A 24,613-nucleotide genomic window follows, 5' to 3' on the forward strand; every position below is an offset into this window, starting at 1 on the left:
TCCCTTCCGAGCCCTGCCGTGCGCCCAAACAGTGGTCCCCCCCCACATATATCTGCATACTCAGTATTAATTGCACAACAAATTTTGGGGTCAATTTTCTCTGGTCACCTTGTGAAAATAAATAAAATTGGGGCTAAAAAAATAATTTTTGGGAGAAAAATGTGATTTTTTTTATTTTCATGACTCTTCGTTATAAACTTTTGTGAAGCCCATGGGGGTTGAAGGTGCTCAGTACATATAGCTAAAATCCCTAGAGAGGTCTAATTTTCAAAATAGTGTCACTTGTGGGACGTTTCCACTGTTTAGGAACATTAGGAGCTCTCCAAACGCGACATGGCATCCACTAATTATTCCAAGCAAATTTTGCTTTCAAAAAGTCAAATGGCGCTCCTTCCCTTCTGTGCGCCCAAACAGTAGTTTGCCCCCACATATTGGGTATTGATGTACTCATCAAGAGAAATTGCACAACAAATAGATTAGTGCAATTTCTCCTGATATTTCCTTCCACATTCCAAAAATTCCTAAGGCGCACCTGAAGGATTAAGAAACTTCCTGAATGTGGTTTTGAGCACCTTAAAGGGGTGCAGTTTTTAGAATGGTGTCACTTTGGGGTATTTTCTGTCATATAGACCCCTCAAAGTTACTTCAAATGTGAGGTGGTCCCTAAAAAAAATGGTTTTGTAAATTTTATTGAAATAATTAGAAATCACTGGTCAACTTTTAACCCTTATAACTTCCTAAAAAAAAAATAGTTATGTTTCAAAAATTGCGCTGATGTAAGGCAGACATGTGGGAAATGTAATTTTCTCAATATTTTGTGTGATATAATTCTCTGATTTATGGGCAAAAAAATTAAAAGTGTTAAGTTTTTTTCACAAATAAATGTCTTTTCAAAGAAATGTCACCAATATCATGGAATACAATATGTCAGAAAAAAAAAACATTCTCAGAATCAGTCAGAGCCTTTAAAGCGTTCTTGAGTTATCACCTTTTAAAGTGACACTGGTCAGAATTGTAAAACTTGGCCTCTTCATGAACGTGAAAACAGGCTTGGGGGATGAAGGGGTTAAAGTGAATTCTGCTTTGGTTACCCCACTACTGCTTACACTTTCTGCCTTTCACATACAGTCATGGCCAAAAGTATTGACACCCCTGCAATTCTGTCAGATAATATTCAGTTTCTTCCTGAAAATGATTGAAAACACAAATTCTTTGGTATTATTATCTTCATTTAATTTGTCTTAAATGAAAAAACACAAAAGAGAATGAAGCAAAAAGCAAACCATTGATCATTTCACACAAAACTCCAAAAATGGGTCGGACAAAAGTATTGGCACCCTCAGCCTAATACTTGGTTGCACAACCTTTAGCCAAAATAACTGCGACCAACCGCTTCCGGTAACCATCAATGAGTTTCTTACAATGCTCTGCTGGAATTTTAGACCATTCTTCTTTGGCAAACTGCTCCAGGTCCCTGATATTAGAAGGGTGCCTTCTCCAAACTGCCATTTTTAGATCTCTCCACAGGTGTTCTATGGGATTCAGGTCTGGACTCATTGCTGACCACCTTAGAAGTCTCCAGTGCTTTCTCTCAAACCATTTTCTAGTGCTTTTTGAAGTGTGTTTTGGGTTATTGTCCTGCTGGAAGACCCATGACCTCTGAGGGAGACCCAGCTTTCTCACACTGGGCCCTACATTATGCTGCAAAATTTGTTGGTAGTCTTCTGACTTCATAATGCCATGCACACGGTCAAGCAGTCCAGTGCCAGAGGCAGCAAAGCAACCCCAAAACATCAGGGAACCTCCGCCATGTTTGACTGTAGGGACCGTGTACTTTTCTTTGAATGCCTCTTTTTTCTCCTGTAAACTCTATGTTGATGCTTTTGCCCTAAAAGCTCTACTTTTGTCTCATCTGACCAAAGAACATTCTTCCAAAATGTTTTAGGCTTTTTCAGGTAAGTTTTGGCAAACTCCAGCCTGGCTTTTTTATGTCTCCGGGTAAGAAGTGGAGTCTTCCTGGGTCTCCTACCATACAGTCCCTTTTCATTCAGATGCCGACGGATAGTACGGGTTGACACTGTTGTACCCTCGGACTGCAGGGAAGCTTGAACTTGTTTGGATGTTAGTGGAGGTTCTTTATCCAACATCCGCACAATCTTGCGTTGAAATCTCTTGTCAATTTTTCTTTTCCGTCCACATCTAGGGAGGTTAGCCTCAGTGCCATGGGCTTTAAACTTCTTGATGATATTGCGCACGGTAGACACAGGAACATTCAGGTCTTTGGAGATGGACTTGTAGCCTTGAGATTGCTCATGCTTCCTCACAATTTGGTTTCTCAAGTCCTCAGACAGTTCTTTGGTCTTCTTTCTTTTCTCCATGCTCAATGTGGTACACACAAGGACACAGGACAGAGGTTGAGTCAACTTTAATCCATGTCAACTGGCTGCAAGTGTGATTTAGTTATTGCCAACACCTGTTAGGTGCCACAGGTAAGTTACAGGTGCTGCTAATTACACAAATTAGAGAAGCATCACATGATTTTTCCCACAGTGCCAATACTTTTGTCCACCCTCTTTTTTATGTTTGGTGTGCAATTATATCCAATTTGGCTTTAGGACAATTCTTTTTGTGTTTTTTCATTTAAGACAAATTAAATGAAGATAATAATACCAAAGAATTTGTGTTTGCAATCATTTTCAGGAAGAAACTGAGTATTATCTGACAGAATTGCAGGGGTGTCAATACTTTTGGCCATGACTGTATACTCATAACCAGCATGGCAAAAACTAACAGCTGGTGGCTGCAACCCTCAGCTGTCAGCTTTATCATGGCTGGTTATCAAGAATAGAGCAGTCCCCACGCAATTTATTTTTTTAATTATTTAAATAAATAACTTAAGAAAACGGTGTGGGACCCCCCTTCGTTTTTGAAAACGAGCCAAGCTAAAGCAGACAGCTGGTGGTCGTGCCGGCGGCAGTGCTGGGTATTAAGATGCAAGTGTAGGTAAGGTGGGGGGGCAACCAACTGGGGGGGGTGGTCCGTTACTGGCCGCAGACTTGAGACAGGATCGTGTCCAACAGGTCTTCTTTATTAATCAGTCAACAGCTGCGTGACAAACTTCGCAGCCTCCCTCAGCGGCTGCTCGTCACTCTCCACAGCCGCACACAGCAGCTGCTTGACTTCGTACACAGGCCCGGGTACCTTCACTTTCTTTCGTTGACAAATGGACGTCCCTCGCGGCTCTGTCACTGTGGCTGCCCAAGGCCTACCACCACAGCGTTTCACCAGTCCGAGTCCGTTCGGTTTAGGGGTACCCCAGGCTGTCTCTGTCTGCGGCCTCTCTTTGCTCTCTGTCTGTGGCCTCTGCTGTCTCTGTCTGCGGCTAATCCTGTCAGGGCCACCCCCCGTAACTGGCACAACTGTCAGTCCTCTCAGGAACTTCCCTTTCCTCAACCGTGCTTCTTGTTTCCTGTGCTCCCTTCGCTGACTGACTCTTCCAGAACCTTCCATCTGCCTTTTATCACCTTCTGCTCTGGTAACTCCGCCCCCATGACTCAACGGTTTTTCTTAGCCAATGGCTGGTGTTCCGTCCTAACCTACAACCCTCCACTGCCCTCTAATGGTCAAACCCCAACACTACTCTTCGTTTTCTTTATCTACAGCTGTTTTCCATCTCTCACTCCTACACTTCCTTACACCCTTTGCCTTCCTATTACAGACAGGTTCGTCCGTCACTCCACCTTCCCTACACAAGAGTCGTCCGAATTTCTCACATGTGTGATCCTGGCATAAATCCAATACTCACCTCTCTTCCTCCTGGTTCCTCTGCTGCTCTGAGCACCCACACATCTCCGGACACCGGCGCCGTGCTGTGACGTCATCTTGCCCGCTGTCAGTGTCGATGACGTCAGACGCTTACAGGGGGATGATGGGAGAGGGAGCTTAACGCTCTCTCATCTATGTGGTCAGCTGTATCGGCATCTAGCCCATACAGCTGAACTTGTGATGACGGATGGGGGGGGGGCCCACTGCTGGCACCGGGCCCCCCCGCCTGCTCAGGGGCCCCATAGCGGCCAGGTGGCAGAGCAAGGAGATCGATTCTCCCTGCTCTGCCAGAGAATGTAACTGTAACGGCGTGCTGCGTGATACAATTACAGTAGTGTAGATCCGGGTGGGCCCCCTCAGAGCGCAGGGCCTGGGGCCACCACCCTTTCTACCCCCACGGTAGCTATGGTACTGCTCTAAATACTTTCTGTACCCACTGTATATGTAAGCAGGATGTGGGATGCAGTGATGGACAGGAGGCAGAGCAAGGGTTAACAATTTTACTTAACAGGGGCATACTCCATGCAGGGAAGTAATGGGACAAACAGTCTAATTGCAAAAGGACATGCAGAGTTAATGAACAAGGCAAGTTCTGTTGGACACTTATTGTGTCAGAAGTTTCTCCGACTGTAGATGCTGCTGGAAAGTCAGTAGCGCTGACAACAGCTGGCGCGGTGCTTGTCCAAGAAGGTCCTGCTAGTAACAGTGGTCTGTCTTCTGGCAGCCGTGGTCGGTGTCCAGTACCTTCCACTGGGGCCCTAGTCCATAACTGGCTGCGGCCAACACAGGCAGGGCCGCAATACTGTCAGGGTCCTGGTCAAACGGTGTGGCAACGTGGGCAGCAACAAACAGTCCTGCACACGATCTCTCTCAGGCAGCACGCACGCACTCACTAGACCGGAATGGTCAACACCTCGCCCCGTGGTGACCAACGGGCACCCTGCACGTCTCTCCGCACAGTCTCTGTCAGTGGGTGAGCTCGCGCGCGGAGCTGCGCTATATTGAGGCTCAAGGGCCGGAGCACTCGCTGGTCCCTGCTGTGCGCTGTCTGTTCCCGCCAACTCTCTCTAGGCCACTGGGTCTGTCTGCTGCAGTCCGCACAGCGCCGGCGGTTCGGGTGTGGAGCGTGCTGCCTGCCCGTGGACGGTGGGGTGTCTCTGCAGCTTTGCACGCTTCCCCCTCAGTGTCTGGCCGGGTTCTCGCTCTCTCTTTAAACACACTCCCTCTCCTTGGGTCATGGGGCCTGTCCGGTCCTTTCTGCCTTCCCCCGGGAAACAAGTGACACAACCTCAATAGTTCCGGACCTGATTGATAATGCCGATCAGCAGCGCTCACACTGTGATTAACAAATGGAAAATCAGGGGCTCTGTAAGAACAAAACCACGGTCAGGTAGACCAACAAATATATCATCCACAACTGCCAGGAAAATTGTTCATGATGCAAAGAAAAACCAACAAATAACATCAGCTGAAATACTGGACTCTCCGAAAACTAGTGGTGTCGCTGTTTCAAGATGCACAATAAGGAAGAAAAATGGGCTGCATGGTCGAGTCGCCAGAAGAAAGCCATTACTGCGCAAATGCCACAAAGTATCTCGCCTGCAATACACAAAACAGCACAGACACAAGCCTCAAAACTTCTGGAACAAGGTGATGAGACCAAAACTGAACTTTTTGTCCACAACCATAAGGCCATGTGCACACGGTGCGGATCCGCAGCGTTTCTGCAGCAGATTTAGGTGCGTTGTACAGTACCATTGTTTTCAATGGTAAACTGGAAAACGCTGTGCACATGCTGCGGATTTTTCCCACGCGGTTTTCAATCCGCAGCATGTCAATTCTTTTGTGCAGAAACGCTGCGGTTTCACACCTTATCCATTATGAGGTGTGAAACCGCAGGGCAAATCCGCAGATAAACCACAGGACTTTAGTCCTGCGGATTTAACTACAAAATCCGCACCTCCAAAAAACTCTGTGTGCACATACCCTAAACGTTACGTTTGGAGAGAGGTCAACAAGGCCTATGATGAAAGGAACACCATTCCTACTGTAAAGCACGGAGGTGGATCGCTGATGTTTTGGGGATGTGTGAGAACAGGAAGCTTGGTCAAAGTTGAAGGAAAGATGAATGCAGCACGTTATCAGCAAATCCTGGAGGCAAATTTGCAATCATCAGTCTGGAAGCTGCGCATGGGACGTACTTGGATGTTCCAACATGACAACGATCCAAAACACAAGGCCAAGTTGACCTGTCATTTGCTACAGCAGAACAAAGTGAAGGTTCTGGAGTGACCCTCTCAGTCTCCTGACCACAATATCATTGAGCCACTCTGGGGAGATCTCAATCACGCAGTTCATGCTAGACAGCCCAGGAATTTACAGGAACTGGAGGCTTTTTGCCAAGAAGAGTGGGCAGCTTTACCATCTGAGAAAATAAAGAACCTCATCCACAACTACCACAAAAGACTTCAAGCTGTCATTGATGTTAGAGGGGGCAATACACGGTATTAAGAAATGGGGTATGTGAGCTTTTGAGCACAAACTGTATATATACACCTACAGGTGCACACACGGAGACTCGGGCACCCCGCCGGGCACACGGAGGCTCGGGCACCCCGCCGGGCACACGGAGCCTCAGGCACCCTGCCGGGCACACGGAGCCTCAGGCACACCGCCAGGCACACGGAGGCTCGGGCACACCGCCGGGCACACGGAGGCTCGGGCACCCCGCCGGGCACACGGAAGCTCGGGCACACCGCCGGGCACACGGAGGCTCGGGCACACTGCCGGGCACACGGAGGCTCGGGCACACCGCCGGGCACACGCAGGCTCGGGCACACCGCCGGGCACACGGAGGCTCGGGCACACTGCCGGGCACACGGAGGCTCGGGCACACCGCCGGGCACACGGAGGCTCGGGCACACCGCCGGGCACACGGAGGCTCGGGCACACCGCCGGGCACACCGAGGCTCGGGCACACTGCCGGGCACACGGAGGCTCGGGCACACCGCCGGGCACACGGAGGCTCGGGCACACCGCCGGGCACACGGAGGCTCGGGCACACCGCCGGGCACACGGAGGCTCGGGCACACCGCCGGGCACACGCAGGCTCGGGCACACCGCCGGGCACACGGAGGCTCGGGCACACTGCCGGGCACACGGAGGCTCGGGCACACCGCCGGGCACACGGAGGCTCGGGCACACCGCCGGGCACACGGAGGCTCGGGCACACTGCCGGGCACACGGAGGCTCGGGCACACCGCCGGGCACACGCAGGCTCGGGCACACCGCCGGGCACACGGAGGCTCGGGCACACTGCCGGGCACACGGAGGCTCGGGCACACCGCCGGGCACACGGAGGCTCGGGCACACCGCCGGGCACACCGCCGGGCACACGGAGGCTCGGGCACACTGCCGGGCACACGGAGGCTCGGGCACACCGCCGGGCACACGGAGGCTCGGGCACACCGCCGGGCACACGGAGGCTCGGGCACACTGCCGGGCACACGGAGGCTCGGGCACACCGCCGGGCACACGGAGGCTCGGGCACACCGCCGGGCACACCGCCGGGCACACGGAGGCTCGGGCACACTGCCGGGCACACGGAGGCTCGGGCACACGCCGCCGCCGCCACAGACTGTACACAGTCACAATCACAGACACAACATCAGCCCGAGGTCTCCGAGCAGAAGCCGCCACAGCCCTACAGGGGGCGCTGCAGCTCCAGGGATCGGGCGGACCGCGCACACAGTCACCGAGGAGGGAGCCGGAGGAAGCAGCAGCAGACGCTCGGGTGCAGGAGACGCGCGGGGAGCGCAGGGTGCAGCGGGCACATTGATGGCGGCCATGAGGGCGGCCCCCGGGCCAGTGAGGAGCGGCAGCCTGCAGTGAGACCGCACGGTGTGGATGGAGCCGGGAGCGGCGATGGCGGCCGGGCCAGCAGCAGCACCTGCAGGTGAGAGCACCGGGCACACGGTGTGGAGCGGGTCAGGTCACGTGATCCTTGCATGGGACTGCAGGCGGACTCGCTCTCTGGAGCTCGTCCATCTGGATGTAGCAGAGCTGAGCCGTGCAGGTGTGGAGGAGAGGGGTCTGTGCTTCATCACCGTATCACAACGTGGCTGTATCCATGGTGTTACATAGGACTGCACGATCGTATCCCAGTGGGGCATCCATGGTTTTACATAGGACTGCAGCAAGACCTGCTCTTTTATCTTAGCGTTGGTGAATAGCCATTCTGCACAATTGTAGCAGAGCTGAGTTTGTCTCAGTCCATCACTTAGCAAGGGTCCTGGGCAAAATGTGGTTTTACGTAGCACTGCAGAACAAAGCTATCTTATACTGATGTAGCAGAGCTGAAGCTGTTAGGTGCGTGCGGTTTGTCACTTGGTTCAGGTCATGGTTATATCATGAGGTCCCTGTTGTTTTACATAGGACTGCAGGCAATCCTGGCACAGTATGCCATCATGGGAGGCGGAGGTCACAGTTGTCTCATACTGGTATAGCAGAGCTGATCTGGTCGGGTGTAGGCGTGTGTGGTTTGTCTCTTGACACAGGATGATAATATTTCATAATGTGGTTCTTGTGGGTTTACATAGGACTGCAGGCCGCCCTAGTCCATTATTATGACTCCTGGGCAGGATATGCAGTCATTCTGTATGGATGGAGCAGAGCTGGGCTTGTCGATTGGCGACTTTCTTGATCGTATAATATAATAGGTTTGCTTTGGTTTACATAGGACTGCTGGCTACACTTATATATTAACCCAATGTGTAAAATGTGCATTTATTTCATACAGAGCTAGCAGAGCTGAGTGTGTCAGGTGTAGTTGGGTGGAACTTGTTCCTTTTGACATAAATGTAATGCCACGTGCTATCTAGGATTTTACATAGGACTGCACAAAGACAAACCTGCCTGAGTAAGGATACGGCAAAGTGGAGCCTGTCAGGTAAAGAGTGGAGTTTGCCCCCCCCATATGTTGCCTGTGGATTTACATAGGACTGCATGTTGTACATATAATGCAGCGCCAGATACCTCAGTGACAGGTTCAGCTCTGCTAAGTGCCTGGTGCTGATGGAGACTGACACAAAGCCTTCGCCCAAATGGGGCTCAGTATTCAGAGCCGCTGCGCACTTTCTTTTCCCTGTTGCAGAAGTTTTCACCCTCTGACTTGTTCCGTGACCCCTTCTGACACCTCACAGGCTCAGGCGCTGTGGGCAGGATGCCAGTCCGGTGCCAGCTCCGCTGACTCTGCGGGTCTTATCCGTGCACCCATAGGAATGACCCTGGCAGCTCACAATGCTGGGAGTTGTAGTTTAGATGTAGCAGAGCTGAGTTTGTCATTTATCGCAATGTATGAAATAAATGCTTTAGTTATTTTACATGGGACTGCAGGTGAGTCTGCTGGATAAGGCGATAATCTCGCACAGCGTACGACTTTGTAGTATATTTGGTCCTTGTCGCTTTCGAGATCTCTGCATGTTGTCAGTGAATGGAAACAGCCTGGAGGGAGACTGCTCTGATCACAAAGGGTTTGTCCAGACTGGATAAAACTGTAACAAACCTTCTGCTGTGAAAAGTCGCTTTTTAGCTTTTGGACTTTATTGGGAGTTGTTGAGAAATTACAAAATCCCATCTATCCTGACAATTCACAGCAATATCGCAGTGTGAGTTCACAGAACAGATTCAGCTCTGCTACTTTCTGATGATAACAGGTGTTTCAGCTCCGATGTAGCAGAGCTGAATGTGTCATCGGACTCTTTAGACCTGTATTGACTTGTATATGACTTGTATTCTGCATTTTCACTAGGTTTTCCCTCCTTGTGATCTCTCCCAGTTGTCTCTTAGCTAGTACTTTCCGTTAGGATGTCTCACATGCAGAGCACACACAGACATGAGGGATTCCAGCTCTTCTGTTCCTATATAGCACATATTCATAAGCAGCAGCAGCAGCTTGGAGGATATTTTATAGCAGAAATGGGAAGTGTAGCTGTGAATCCTGCTCTGGATTAAAAAAAAAACTTAATGGAAAGCAGTATTTGAATATAAAACATCAGTACTTAGCAGTGTAGCTGCGAATTTAGCATCTGTATGAAATGCATACTTACTAGAAAGCAGCATTTTAATATTATACATCAGTACTTAGAAGTATAGCTGTGAATCTAGCATCCTTTATGAGATAAACACTTACTAGAAAAAAGCATTTTAATATTATACTTCTGTACTTAACAGTGTAGCTGCGAATCTAGCATCCTTTATGAGATAAACACAAGAAAAAAAGCATTTTAATATTATACTTCAGTACTTAGCAGTGTAGCTGCAAATCTATCATCTTTATGAGATAAACACTAGAAAGCAGCATTTTAATATTATACATTAGTACTTAGGAGTGTAGCTGTGAATCTAGCAACTTTAGGAGATAAACACTTACTAGAAAGCAACATTTTAATAGTATACATCAGTACTTAACAATGTAGCTGTGAATTCAGCATTCAGATGAGAGAAACAGCAGCCGCGCAAGTTTTTGTGCCTCCCTCTGCTCTTCTTTACTTCTGCCTGCTCTTCTGTCCACAGACTTTATTAAGAGGAAATAATTGGAACTTAATGGATTCAGGGGTGCTGCAAAGTAGAATGTTGCAGATTAGTGATGAATGACACTCCATAAAGGTCGTTGAGTGTCTGTGTTATGTTACTGTTTTCAAAGAATTCAGTAGGCAGCTGTAATACGATCCCTCAGTGAAAAACGATTGGTGATTTCAGGAGGCAGGAGGAGAAGTGGCTCATGAGTGGAGAAAGAAGTATATTACGTTGATGAGATACATTACACAGCTTCTTGCATTCGCTTGTACTATTGATTTATAACAATAGAGTACACTGCCAGCTCTGCTACATCTCTACAGCTGCAGTTATAATTGTCAGTTCTTTATCTCTGTAGATTAAATAAATCTAATATCAATTTCCCTGGAAGAAAGATCCAAGATCCAGCACCAACACCTGACCCCAGGCTGGACGCTCCAACCCCGAGAAGAGACGCCGTCATCTCTCCAAATATTCAACTCAATGAGCTATTAGTAATGTCTGACTCCGGGCAATACTGCTGCAAGTGCTGTACCCCAAGTGTCATTATCCTGTACCCCAAGTGTCAGCGTCATTATCCTGTACCCCAAGTGTCAGCGTCATTATCCTGTACCCCGAGTGTCAGCGTCATTATCCTGTACCCTGAGTGTCAGTGTCATTATCCTGTACCCCAAGTGTCAGTGTCATTATCCTGTACCCTGAGTGTCAGTGTCATTATCCTGTACCCCAAGTGTCAGTGTCATTATCCTGTACCCCAAGTGTCAGCATCATTATCCTGTACCCCGAGTGTCAGCATCATTATCCTGTACCCCGAGTGTCAGCATCATTATCCTGTACCCCGAGTGTCAGCATCATTATCCTGTACCCCGAGTGTCAGTGTCATTATCCTGTACCCCAAGTGTCAGTATCATTATCCTGTACCCCGAGTGTCAGTGTCATTATCCTGTCCCCCAAGTGTCAGTGTCATTATCCTGTACCCCGAGTGTCAGTGTCATTATCCTGTACCCCAAGTGTCAGTATCATTATCCTGTACCCCGAGTGTCAGTGTCATTATCCTGTACCCCGAGTGTCAGCGTCATTATCCTGTACCCCGAGTGTCAGCGTCATTATCCTGTACCCCGAGTGTCAGCGTCATTATCCTGTACCCCGAGTGTCAGCGTCATTATCCTGTACCCCGAGTGTCAGCGTCATTATCCTGTACCCCGAGTGTCAGCATCATTATCCTGTACCCCGAGTGTCAGCATCATTATCCTGTACCCCAAGTGTCAGCATCATTATCCTGTACCCCAGTACCCCGAGTGTCAGTGTCATTATCCTGTACCCCAAGAGTCAGTGTCATTATCCTGTACCCTGAGTGTCAGCATCATTATCCTGTACCCTGAGTGTCAGCATCATCATCCTGTACCCCAAGTGTCAGTGTCATTATCCTGTACCCCAGTACCCCGAGTGTCAGTGTCATTGTCCTGTTCCCCGAGTGTCAGTGTCATTGTCCTGTACCCCGAGTGTCAGTGTCATTATCATTTACCCCGAGTGTCAGCATCATTATCCTGTACCCTGATTGTCAGTGTCATTATCCTGTACCCTGATTGTCAGTGTCATTATCCTGTACCCCGATTGTCAGTGTCATTATCCTGTACCCCAAGTGTCAGTGTCATTATCCTGTACCCCAAGTGTCAGTGTCATTATCCTGAACCCCGAGTGTCAGTGTCATTATCCTGTACCCCAAGTGTCAGTGTCATTATCCTGTACCCCAGTACCCCGAGTGTCAGTGTCATTGTCCTGTTCCCCGAGTGTCAGTGTCATTGTCCTGTACCCCGAGTGTCAGTGTCATTGTCCTGTACCCCGAGTGTCAGCATCATTATCCTGTACCCTGATTGTCAGTGTGATTATCCTGTACCCCGAGTGTCAGTGTCATTATCCTGAACCCCGAGTGTCAGTGTCATTATCCTGAACCCCGAGTGTCAGTGTCATTATCCTGTACCCCGAGTGTCAGTGTCATTATCCTGTACCCCGAGTGTCAGTGTCATTATCCTGTACCCCGAGTGTCAGCATCATTATCCTGTACCCTGAGTGTCAGCATCATTATCCTGTACCCCAAGTGTCAGTGTCATTATCCTGTACCCCAGTACCCCGAGTGTCAGCGTCATTATCCTGTACCCCAAGTGTCAGCATCATTATCCTGTACCCCAAGTGTCAGCATCATTATCCTGTACCCCAAGTGTCAGCATCATTATCTTGTACCCTGAGTGTCAGCATCATTATCCTGTACCCTGAGTGTCAGCATCATTATCCTGTACCCCTAGTGTCAGTGTCATTATCCTGTACCCCAAGTGTCAGTATCATTATCCTGTACCCCGAGTGTCAGTGTCATTATCCTGTACCCCGAGTGTCAGTGTCATTATCCTGTACCCCGAGTGTCAGCGTCATTATCCTGTACCCCGAGTGTCAGCGTCATTATCCTGTACCCCGAGTGTCAGCGTCATTATCCTGTACCCCGAGTGTCAGCGTCATTATCCTGTACCCCGAGTGTCAGCGTCATTATCCTGTACCCCGAGTGTCAGCGTCATTATCCTGTACCCCGAGTGTCAGCGTCATTATCCTGTACCCCGAGTGTCAGCGTCATTATCCTGTACCCCGAGTGTCAGCGTCATTATCCTGTACCCCGAGTGTCAGCGTCATTATCCTGTACCCCGAGTGTCGGCGTCATTATCCTGTACCCCGAGTGTCGGCATCATTATCCTGTACCCCGAGTGTCAGCATCATTATCCTGTACCCCAAGTGTCAGTGTCATTATCCTGTACCCCAGTACCCCGAGTGTGTGTCATTATCCTGTACCCCAAGTGTCAGTGTCATTATCCTGTACCCTGAGTGTCAGCATCATTATCCTGTACCCTGAGTGTCAGCATCATTATCCTGTACCCCAAGTGTCAGTGTCATTATCCTGTACCCCAGTACCCCGAGTGTCAGTGTCATTGTCCTGTTCCCCGAGTGTCAGTGTCATTATCCTGTACCCCGAGTGTCAGCGTCATTATCCTGTACCCCGAGTGTCAGCGTCATTATCCTGTACCCCGAGTGTCAGCGTCATTATCCTGTACCCCGAGTGTCAGCGTCATTATCCTGTACCCCGAGTGTCAGCGTCATTATCCTGTACCCCGAGTGTCAGCGTCATTATCCTGTACCCCGAGTGTCAGCGTCATTATCCTGTACCCCGAGTGTCAGTGTCATTATCCTGTACCCTGATTGTCAGCATCATTATCCTGTACCCCGAGTGTCAGCGTCATTATCCTGTACCCCGAGTGTCAGCATCATTATCCTGTACCCTGATTGTCAGCATCATTATCCTGTACCCCAAGTGTCAGTGTCATTATCCTGTACCCCGAGTGTCAGCATCATTATCCTGTACCCCGAGTGTCATTATCCTGTACCCCAAGTGTCAGTGTCATTATCCTGTACCCCAAGTGTCAGTGTCATTATCCTGTACCCCGAGTGTCAGTGTCACTATCCTGTACCCCAAGTGTCAGCGTCATTATCCTGTACCCCGAGTGTCAGTATCCTGTACCCTGTACCCCGAGTGTCAGTGTCACTATCCTGTCCCCCAAGTGTCAGCGTCATTATCCTGTACCCCAAGTGTCAGTGTCATTATCCTGTACCCCAAGTGTGAGTGACATTATCCTGTACCCCAAGTGTGAGTGACATTATCCTGTACCCCGAGTGTCAGTGACAGTATCCTGTCCCCCAAGTGTCAGCGTCATTATCCTGTCCCCCAAGTGTCAGCGTCATTATCCTGTACCCCAAGTGTCAGCGTCATTATCCTGTCCCCCAAGTGTCAGCGTCATTATCCTGTACCCCAAGTGTCAGCGTCATTATCCTGTACCCCAAGTGTCAGCGTCATTATCCTGTACCCCAAGTGTCAGCGTCATTATCCTGTACCCCAAGTGTCAGCGTCATTATCCTGTACCCCGAGTGTCAGCGTCATTATCCTGTACCCCGAGTGTCAGCGTCATTATCCTGTACCCCGAGTGTCAGCATCATTATCCTGTACCCCGAGTGTCAGCATCATTATCCTGTACCCTGAGTGTCAGCATCATTATCCTGTACCCCAAGTGTCAGTGTCATTATCCTGTACCCCAGTACCCCGAGTGTCAGCGTCATTATCCTGTACCCCAAGTGTCAGCATCATTATCCTGTACCCTGAGTGTCAGCATCATTATCCTGTACCCTGAGTGTCAGCATCATTATCCTGTACCCTGAGTGTCAGCGTCAGTATCCTGTCCCCAGAGTGTCAGCGTCATTATCCTGTCCCCCAAGTGTCAGCGTCATTATCCTGTACCCCAAGTGTCAGCATCATTATCCTGTACCCCAAGTGTCAGCATCATTATCCTGTACCCCAAGTGTCAGCATCATTATCCTGTACCCCGAGTGTCAGCATCATTATCCTGTACCCCGAGTGTCAGCATCATTATCCTGTACCCCGAGTGTCAGCATCATTATCCTGTACCCCGAGTGTCAGCGTCATTATCCTGTACCCCGAGTGTCAGCATCATTATCCTGTACCCCGAGTGTCAGCATCATTATCCTGTACCCCGAGTGTCAGCGTCATTATCCTGTACCCCGAGTGTCAGCGTCATTATCCTGTACCCCGAGTGTCAGCGTCATTATCCTGTACCCTGAGTGTCAGCGTCATTATCCTGTACCCTGAGTGTCAGTGTCATTATCCTGTACCCCAGTACCCCGAGTGTGTGTCATTATCCTGTACCCCAAGTGTCAGTGTCATTATCCTGTACCCTGAGTGTCAGCATCATTATCCTGTACCCTGAGTGTCAGCATCATTATCCTGTACCCCAAGTGTCAGTGTCATTATCCTGTACCCCAGTACCCCGAGTGTCAGTGTCATTGTCCTGTTCCCCGAGTGTCAGTGTCATTGTCCTGTACCCCGAGTGTCAGTGTCATTATCATTTACCCCGAGTGTCAGCGACATTATCCTGTACCCTGATTGTCAGTGTCATTATCCTGTACCCCGAGTGTCAGTGTCATTGTCCTGTTCCCCGAGTGTCAGTGTCATTGTCCTGTACCCCGAGTGTCAGTGTCATTATCATTTACCCCGAGTGTCAGCATCATTATCCTGTACCCTGATTGTCAGTGTCATTATCCTGTACCCCGAGTGTCAGTGTCATTATCCTGAACCCCGAGTGTCAGTGTCATTATCCTGAACCCCGAGTGTCCGTGTCATTATCCTGTACCCCGAGTGTCAGTGTCATTATCCTGTACCCCGAGTGTCAGCATCATTATCCTGTACCCTAAGTGTCAGTGTCATTATCCTGTACCCCGAGTGTCAGCATCATTATCCTGTACCCCGAGTGTCATTATCCTGTACCCCGAGTGTCAGTGTCATTATCCTGTACCCCAAGTGTCAGTGTCATTATCCTGTACCCTGATTGTCAGCATCATTATCCTGTACCCCGAGTGTCAGTGTCATTATCCTGTACCCCGAGTGTCAGTGTCATTACCCTGTACCCCGAGTGTCAGTGTCATTATCCTGTACCCCGAGTGTCAGCATCATTATCCTGTACCCTAAGTGTCAGTGTCATTATCCTGTACCCCGAGTGTCAGCATCATTATCCTGTACCCCGAGTGTCATTATCCTGTACCCCAAGTGTCAGTGTCATTATCCTGTACCCCAAGTGTCAGTGTCATTATCCTGTACCCTGATTGTCAGCATCATTATCCTGTACCCCGAGTGTCAGTGTCATTACCCTGTACCCCGAGTGTCAGTGTCATTATCATGTACCCCAAGTGACAGTGTCATTATCCTGTACCCCAAGTGTCAGTGTCATTATCCTGTACCCCGAGTGTCAGTGTCACTATCCTGTACCCCAAGTGTCAGCGTCATTATCCTGTACCCCGAGTGTCAGTATCCTGTACCCTGAGTGTCAGTGTCATTATCATGTACCCTGAGTGTCAGCGTCATTATCCTGTACCCCGAGTGTCAGCGTCATTATCCTGTACCCCGAGTGTCAGCGTCATTATCCTGTACCCCGAGTGTCAGTGTCACTATCCTGTACCCCAAGTGTCAGTGTCACTATCCTGTACCCTGAGTGTCAGTGTCACTATCCTGTACCCCAAGTGTCAGCGTCATTATCCTGTACCCCGAGTGTCAGTATCCTGTACCCCGAGTGTCAGTGTCATTATCATGTACCCTGAGTGTCAGCGTCATTATCCTGTACCCCGAGTGTCAGCGTCAGTATCCTGTACCCCGAGTGTCAGTGTCACTATCCTGTACCCCAATTGTCAGTGTCACTATCCTGTACCCTGAGTGTCAGCATCATTATCCTGTCCCCCAAGTGTCAGTGTCATTATCCTGTACCCCTAGTGTCAGTGTCATTATCCTGTACCCTGAGTGTCAGTGTCATTATCCTGTACCCTGAGTGTCAGCATCATTATCCTGTACCCCGAGTGTCAGTGTCATTATCCTGTACCCTGAGTGTCAGCATCATTATCCTGTACCCCGAGTGTCAGTGTCATTATCCTGTACCCCGAGTGTCCTGTACCCTGATTGTCAGTGTCATTATCCTGTACCCCTAGTGTCAGTGTCATTATCCTGTACCCCAATTGTCAGTGTCTTTATCCTGTCCCCCGAGTGTCAGTGTCATTATCCTGTACCCCAAGTGTGAGTGTCATTATCCTGTACCCCAAGTGACAGCGTCATTATCCTGTACCCCGAGTGTCAGTGTCATTATCCTGTACCCCGAGTGTCAGCATCATTATCCTGTACCCCAAGTGTCAGTGTCATTACCCTGTACCCCGAGTGTCAGTGTCATTACCCTGTACCCCGAGTGTCAGTGTCATTATCCTGTACCCCGAGTGTCAGTGTCATTATCCTGTATCCCGAGTGTCAGTGTCATTATCCTGTACCCCGAGTGTCAGTGTCATTATCCTGTACCCCGAGTGTCAGTGTCATTATCCTGTACCCCGAGTGTCAGTGTCATTATCCTGTACCTCGAGTGTCAGTGTCATTATCCTGTACCCAGAGTGTCAGTGTCATTATCCTGTACCCAGAGTGTCATTATCCTGTATCCCGAGTGTCAGTGTCATTATCCTGTCCCCCAAGTGTCAGCGTCATTATCCTGTCCCCCAAGTGTCAGCGTCATTATCCTGTACCCCAAGTGTCAGCGTCATTATCCTGTACCCCAAGTGTCAGCGTCATTATCCTGTACCCCAAGTGTCGGCGTCATTATCCTGTACCCCAAGTGTCGGCGTCATTATCCTGTACCCCAAGTGTCAGCGTCATTATCCTGTACCCCAAGTGTCAGCGTCATTATCCTGTACCCCAAGTGTCAGCGTCATTATCCTGTACCCTGAGTGTCAGCGTCATTATCCTGTACCCTGAGTGTCAGCGTCATTATCCTGTACCCCGAGTGTCAGCGTCATTATCCTGTACCCCAAGTGTCAGCGTCATTATCCTGTACCCCAAGTGTCAGCATCATTATCCTGTACCCCAAGTGTCAGCATCATTATCCTGTACCCCGAGTGTCAGCATCATTATCCTGTACCCCGAGTGTCAGCATCATTATCCTGTACCCCGAGTGTCAGCATCATTATCCTGTACCCCTAGTGTCAGCGTCATTATCCTGTACCCCAAGTGTCAGTATCATTATCCTGTACCCCGAGTGTCAGTATCATTATCCTGTACCCCGAGTGTCAGTGTCATTATCCTGTACCCCAGTACCCCGAGTGTCAGTGTCATTGTCCTGTTCCCCAAGTGTCAGTGTCATTATCATTTACCCCGAGTGTCAGCGTCATTATCCTGTACCCTGATTGTCAGTGTCATTATCCTGTACCCCGAGTGTCAGTGTCATTATCCTGTACCCCAAGTGTCAGTGTCATTATCCTGAACCCCGAGTGTCAGTGTCATTATCCTGTACCCCAAGTGTCAGTGTCATTATCCTGTACCCCGAGTGTCAGTGTCATTATCCTGTACCCCGAGTGTCAGTGTCATTATCCTGTACCCCGAGTGTCAGCGTCATTATCCTGTACCCCGAGTGTCAGCGTCATTATCCTGTACCCCGAGTGTCAGCGTCATTATCCTGTACCCTGATTGTCAGCGTCATTATCCTGTACCCCAAGTGTCAGCGTCATTATCCTGTACCCCAAGTGTCAATGTCATTATCATGTACCCTGAGTGTCAGTGTCATTATCCTGTACCCCTAGTGTCAGTGTCATTATCCTGTCCCCCGAGTGTCAGCGTCATTATCCTGTACCCCAAGTGTGAGTGACATTATCCTGTACCCCGAGTGTCAGTGTCATTATCCTGTCCCCCAAGTGTCAGCGTCATTATCCTGTACCCCAAGTGTGAGTGACATTATCCTGTCCCCCGAGTGTCAGTGTCAGTATCCTGTCCCCCAAGTGTCAGCGTCATTATCCTGTCCCCCAAGTGTCAGCGTCATTATCCTGTCCCCCAAGTGTCAATGTCATTATCATGTACCCTGAGTGTCAGTGTCATTATCCTGTACCCCAAGTGTCAGCATCATTATCCTGTACCCCAAGTGTCAATGTCATTATCATGTACCCCGAGTGTCAGTGTCTTTATCCTGTCCCCCGAGTGTCAGTGTCATTATCCTGTACCCCAAGTGTGAGTGTCATTATCCTGTACCCCAAGTGTGAGTGACATTATCCTGTACCCTGAGTGTCAGTGTCATTATCCTGTAACCCAAGTGTCAGCGTCATTATCCTGTACCCCAAGTGTCAGTGTCATTATCCTGTACCCCAAGTGTCAGTGTCATTATCCTGTACCCCAAGTGTCAGTGTCATTATCCTGTACCCCAAGTGTCAGTGTCATTATCCTGTACCCCAAGTGTCAGTGTCACTATCCTGTACCCCAAGTGTCAGTGTCACTATCCTGTACCCCAAGTGTCAGTGTCACTATCCTGTACCCCAAGTGTCAGTGTCATTATCATGTACCCTGAGTGTCAGTGTCACTATCCTGTACCCCAAGTGTCAGTGTCATTATCATGTACCCCAAGTGTCAGCATCATTATCCTGTACCCCAAGTGTCAGTGTCATTATCCTGTACCCCGAGTGTCAGTGTCATTATCCTGTACCCCCGAGTGTCAGTGTCATTATCCTGTACCCCAAGTGTCAGTGTCATTATCCTGTACCCCAAGTGTCATTATCCTGTAACCCGAGTGTCAGTGTCATTATCCTGTACCCCCAGTGTCAGTGTCATTATCCTGTACCCCAAGTGTCAGTGTCATTATCCTGTACCCCCGAGTGTCAGTGTCATTATCCTGTACCCCAAGTGTCAGTGTCATTATCCTGTACCCCAAGTGTCATTATCCTGTACCCCAAGTGTCAGTGTCATTATCCTGTACCCCCAGTGTCAGTGTCATTATCCTGTACCCCCAGTGTCAGTGTCATTATCCTGTACCCCAAGTGTCAGTGTCATTATCCTGTACCCCAAGTGTCAGTGACATTATCCTGTACTCCAAGTGTCAGTGACATTATCCTGTACCCCAAGTGTCAGTGTCATTATCCTGTACTCCAAGTGTCAGTGTCATTATCCTGTACCCCGAGTGTCAGTGTCATTATCCTGTACCCCCAGTCTCAGTGTCATTATCCTGTACCCCAAGTGTCAGTGTCATTATCCTGTACCCCAAGTGTCAGTGTCATTATCCTGTACCCCAAGTGTCAGTGACATTATCCTGTACCCCAAGTGTCAGTGTCATTATCCTGTACCCCAAGTGTCAGTGTCATTATCCTGTAACCCAAGTGTCAGTGTCATTATCCTGTAACCCAAGTGTCCGTGTCACTATCCTGTACCCCAAGTGTCAGCATCATTATCCTGTACCCCAAGTGTCAGTGTCATTATCATGTACCCTGAGTGTCAGTGTCATTATCCTGTACCCCAAGTGTCACTATCCTGTACCCCAAGTGTCAGTGTCATTATCATGTACCCTGAGTGTCAGTGTCACTATCCTGTACCCCAAGTGTCAGTGTCATTATCATGTACCCCAAGTGTCAGCATCATTATCATGTACCCCAAGTGTCAGTGTCATTATCCTGTACCCCGAGTGTCAGTGTCATTATCCTGTACCCCGAGTGTCAGTGTCATTATCCTGTACCCCGAGTGTCAGTGTCATTATCCTGTACCCCGAGTGTCAGTGTCATTATCCTGTACCCCAAGTGTCAGTGTCATTATCCTGTACCCCAAGTGTCATTATCCTGTACCCCGAGTGTGTGTCATTATCCTGTACCCCGAGTGTCAGCATCACTATTCTGTACCCCCATTATCAGTGTCATTATCCTGTACCCCAAGTGTCAGCGTCATTATCCTGTACCCCAAGTGTCAGCGTCATTATCCTGTACCCCAAGTGTCAGTGTCATTATCCTGTACCCCAAGTGTCAGTGTCATCTTGTACCCCCAGTGTCAATATCCTGTACCCCATGTGTCTGTGTCATTATCCTGTACCCCAAGTGTCAGTGTCATTATCCTGTACCCCCAGTGTCAGTATCCTGTACCCCAAGTGTCAGTGTCATTATCCTGTACCCCAAGTGTCAGTGTCATTATCCAGGACCCCGAGTGTCAGTGTCCTTATCCTGTACCCCGAGTGTCAGCATCATTATCCTGTACCCCAAGTGTCAGCGTCCTTATCCTGTACCCCGAGTGTCAGTGTCGTTATCCTGTACCCCGAGTGTCAGTGTCGTTATCCTGTACCCCGAGTGTCAGTGTCATTATCCTGTACCCCGAGTGTCAGCGTCATTATCCTGTACCCCGAGTGTCAGCGTCATTATCCTGTACCCCGAGTGTCAGCGTCATTATCCTGTACCCCGAGTGTCAGCGTCATTATCCTGTACCCCGAGTGTCAGCGTCATTATCCTGTACCCCGAGTGTCAGCGTCATTATCCTGTACCCCGAGTGTCAGCGTCATTATCCTGTACCCCGAGTGTCAGTGTCATTATCCTGTACCCCGAGTGTCAGTGTCATTATCCTGTACCCCGAGTGTCAGCGTCATTATCCTGTACCCCGAGTGTCAGTGTCATTATCCTGTACCCCAAGTGTCATTATCCTGTACCCCAAGTGTCAGCGTAATTATCCTGTACCCCGAGTGTCAGTGTCATTATCCTGTACCCCAAGTGTCATTATCCTGTACCCAGAGTGTCAGTGTCATTATCCTGTACCCCAAGTGTCAGTGTCATTATCCTGTACCCCAAGTGTCAGTGTCATTATCCTGTACCCCAAGTGTCAGCGTCATTATCCTGTACCCCGAGTGTCAGTGTCATTATCCTGTACCCCGAGTGTCATTATCCTGTACCCAGAGTGTCAGTGTCATTATCCTGTACCCCAAGTGTCAGTGTCATTATCCTGTACCCCAAGTGTCAGCTTAATTATTCTGTACCCAAGTGTCAGTGTCATTATCCTGTACCCCAAGTGTCATTATCCTGTACCCCGAGTGTCAGTGTCATTATCCTGTACCCCAAGTGTCAGTGTCATTATCCTGTACCCCAAGTGTCATTATCCTGTACCCCAAGTGTCAGTGTTATTATCCTGTACCCCGAGTGTCAGTGTCATTATTCTGTACCCCGAGTGTCAGTGTCATTATCCTGTCCCCCAAGTGTCAGCGCCATCATCCTGTACCCCAAGTGTCAGCGCCAACATCCTGTACCCCAAGTGTCAGCGTCATTATCCTGTACCCCGAGTGTCGTTATCCTGTACCCCGAGTGTAAGTGTCATTATCCTGTACCCCGAGTGTCAGTGTCATTATCCTGTACCCCGAGTGTCAGTGTCATTATCCTGTACCCCGAGTGTCAGTGTCATTATCCTGTACCCCGAGTGTCAGTGTCATTATCCTGTACCCCGAGTGTCAGTGTCATTATCCTGTACCCCGAGTGTCCGTGTCATTACCCTGTACCCCGAGTGTCAGTGTACAATATTTAGATTATAAATTGTTGTGTAAATAGTTGCAGGGACTGAGTCTGCCATTAGGGGGCGTCACAGCGCTGAGCGTTATGTCACTTGTCCTAGCTTAGGCTTTTATGCGTTCTTGTCATTTCAAGTAACTTTCCGTTATAAGTTATTGTGTGTGTACACAAGGAATAACACTATTTCTGGCCAGTATATGAATTGTATCTTACATTTTTCCCTAGTTTTCCCTTTTTGCTGGCTCTAACTAATTTTCAGTTGTTGGGTAGCCTGGCTACTACGATGTCTCTATACACACTTCATAAGGATTCCTGCTCTCCTGTCTCTATGTAACCCATGTTGAGAAGTAGCAGCAGGAGCATGGAGGTTATTATGACAGTACTGTACAGTGTAGCTGTGAGTCCAGCACTGGTGTGAGCCAAAACACTAGAAAGCAGCAGAATTGAGGACATTACAGCAGTACTGAGCAGTGTAGTTGTGAATCTTGTTCTGGGGAAGGGGGGATGACATGAAACACTGGAAAGCAGCCGCATAAAGGATATAGTACGACAGTATTGAGCAGTGTAGCTGTGAATGCTGCTCTGGGAGGGTAAGATGAAACACTAGAAAGCAGCATGAAGGATTTTGTAAAGTAGTACTGAGCAGTGTAGCTGTGGATCCTGCTCTGGGGGGTTGAGATGAAATACTAGAAAACAGCAGCTGTTGTGAACTCATTTTCTGGTCTGCCTCTGGTTTCTGGTGAGGGAGCTGGTTGTGCCGACAGAGGAATTGTGAGTTCTCTTTCTGGGCTCCCGCTGGTGGTGGCAGGAGGTAATGAAGCTGATCTAATTAACAGAGACCTGCCACCTGATAATGAGGAAGAGGAGTGGACATCTGGAGTCTCAGACTGGATTTAAGACAGCCGACCCCCTGTTCCCATGCTGGTGATTTTTTTCCTGCCTCCTGAGGTCTTAGTTTCCAGCTCAGTTCCAGCCTTCTCAAGCTAAGTTGTCTTTGCTAATGTTCACATTTGATTTGGTTTGGTCTATTCAGTTTTTTGTGTGGTCAGCCAGCCGCGGCTGGGGCAGTGCTGAATTTCTACTCTTATGTCACTGTATGTGCCAGTTTGCATTTTGTCCCTTATTTGATTGGCCTCTTTTTGCTCTGTTCTCAGAATATTTCAGAGTGCTGATTGTTGTGAGTTCATTTTCCCCTTCGTCACTGAGGTCTGGTGAACTCCCTATTCTGGTAAAGGAAGGTAATGAGCCTGATTATCAGGCACCTGAGCCTGATGATGATGACTGGCTGAGTGGAGTCACGCACTGGATATAAGGCTGCCGACGCCCTTCTGCCCTGCAGGTGATTTCTCTGTGGACTTCTAAGAGACCAGTCTTATTCCTGCTCCTCTAAAGCTAAGTTTTCTGCTTTCCTGTTAGCATTTGTGTTTTGTTTTTGTTTGCCTTGCTTTTTTGGATTCTGCCATTCCCTGCTGGGGTGAGCTGAATCTCCTTTTGCCAGTTGCTCTGTCTTCAGAATATTCCTGAGTACTGACATAGTTTTTTGAAGCCTTGCGTCTTCAGGGCCTTTTTCACTGTCAGTTTGTTGGCTCTTATTTTCATAGGGTTTTTCACGGATTGCAGACAGCAGCCTTCCTGTCCTTTCCTATCTAGTTAGCTTGGGCCCCGTCTTTGCTCAGTCTGTCTTTCTGTCTTTGTTAGTGTTCTTTCTTCTTGCTTCACCGTCATTATATGTTGGGGGCTGCCTTTTGCTTTGGGGTCTGCTCTGGGGCAGTTTAGATTTCCCTTTCTGTCTTTAGGCTATACAGTTCTCCGGCTGTGTCCGAGGGGTCTAGGGCTTCGTGGGAACCCCCCACGGCTACTGCTAGTTGTGTTGATAGGTTCAGGGGTCTGCAATCCGATAGCTGCCAACTTCTCTGGTTTTCTGGACTTAGCTAGCATTTCTGTTTTTGCCCCCTACGGTGACTCATTCATACCAGAATCACCCGCCATACCGCAGATCCTAGGGTACTCAATAGCAGGAAAGAATTGTGTTAAAAAAAAATAAAAATGTGAGTATATTCTTTCCTCTTTATCTCTGAGGCCGTAGGGGGAATTTTTTTTTTTCTCTCAATGGAGATAAAGCAATTGTCTGATCATGTGGAGCAGCTCGCTGCGGAAGTGCGGGGAATTTCCGCCTACCTTGCTCGTTCGCATGCTGTTGAACCAAAGATCCCTACACCTGATGTATTTTTTGGGGATCGATCTAAATTTTTGAGTTTCAAAAATAATTGTAAATTATTTTTTGCCTTGAAGCCTA

At 48.9% G+C, this 24,613-nt stretch overlaps 1 protein-coding gene across 5 annotated transcripts in view; it reads left to right on the top strand.

Moving 5' to 3' along the window:
• Window positions 1–7,508: 7,508 nt before the first annotated feature.
• The window catches only part of NCOA1 (nuclear receptor coactivator 1), a 581,329-nt gene continuing 564,224 nt past the window's right edge, over window positions 7,509–24,613 (top strand). For 4 of the 5 annotated variants that reach the window (XM_073561908.1, XM_073561912.1, XM_073561913.1 and 1 more), the window contains exon 1: window positions 7,509–7,780. The gene's annotated coding sequence lies outside the window, so the exon portion shown is untranslated. Of the gene's footprint in view, window positions 7,781–8,667; window positions 8,774–24,613 lie in introns of those variants that run through there. The other variant, XM_073561909.1, reaches the window with a different exon arrangement.

The sequence above is a fragment of the Dendrobates tinctorius genome, unplaced genomic scaffold (assembly GCF_039654945.1).
Source record: "Dendrobates tinctorius isolate UK_male_01 unplaced genomic scaffold, ASM3965494v1 ptg000332l, whole genome shotgun sequence".
Classification (NCBI taxonomy): Eukaryota; Metazoa; Chordata; class Amphibia; order Anura; family Dendrobatidae; genus Dendrobates; species Dendrobates tinctorius.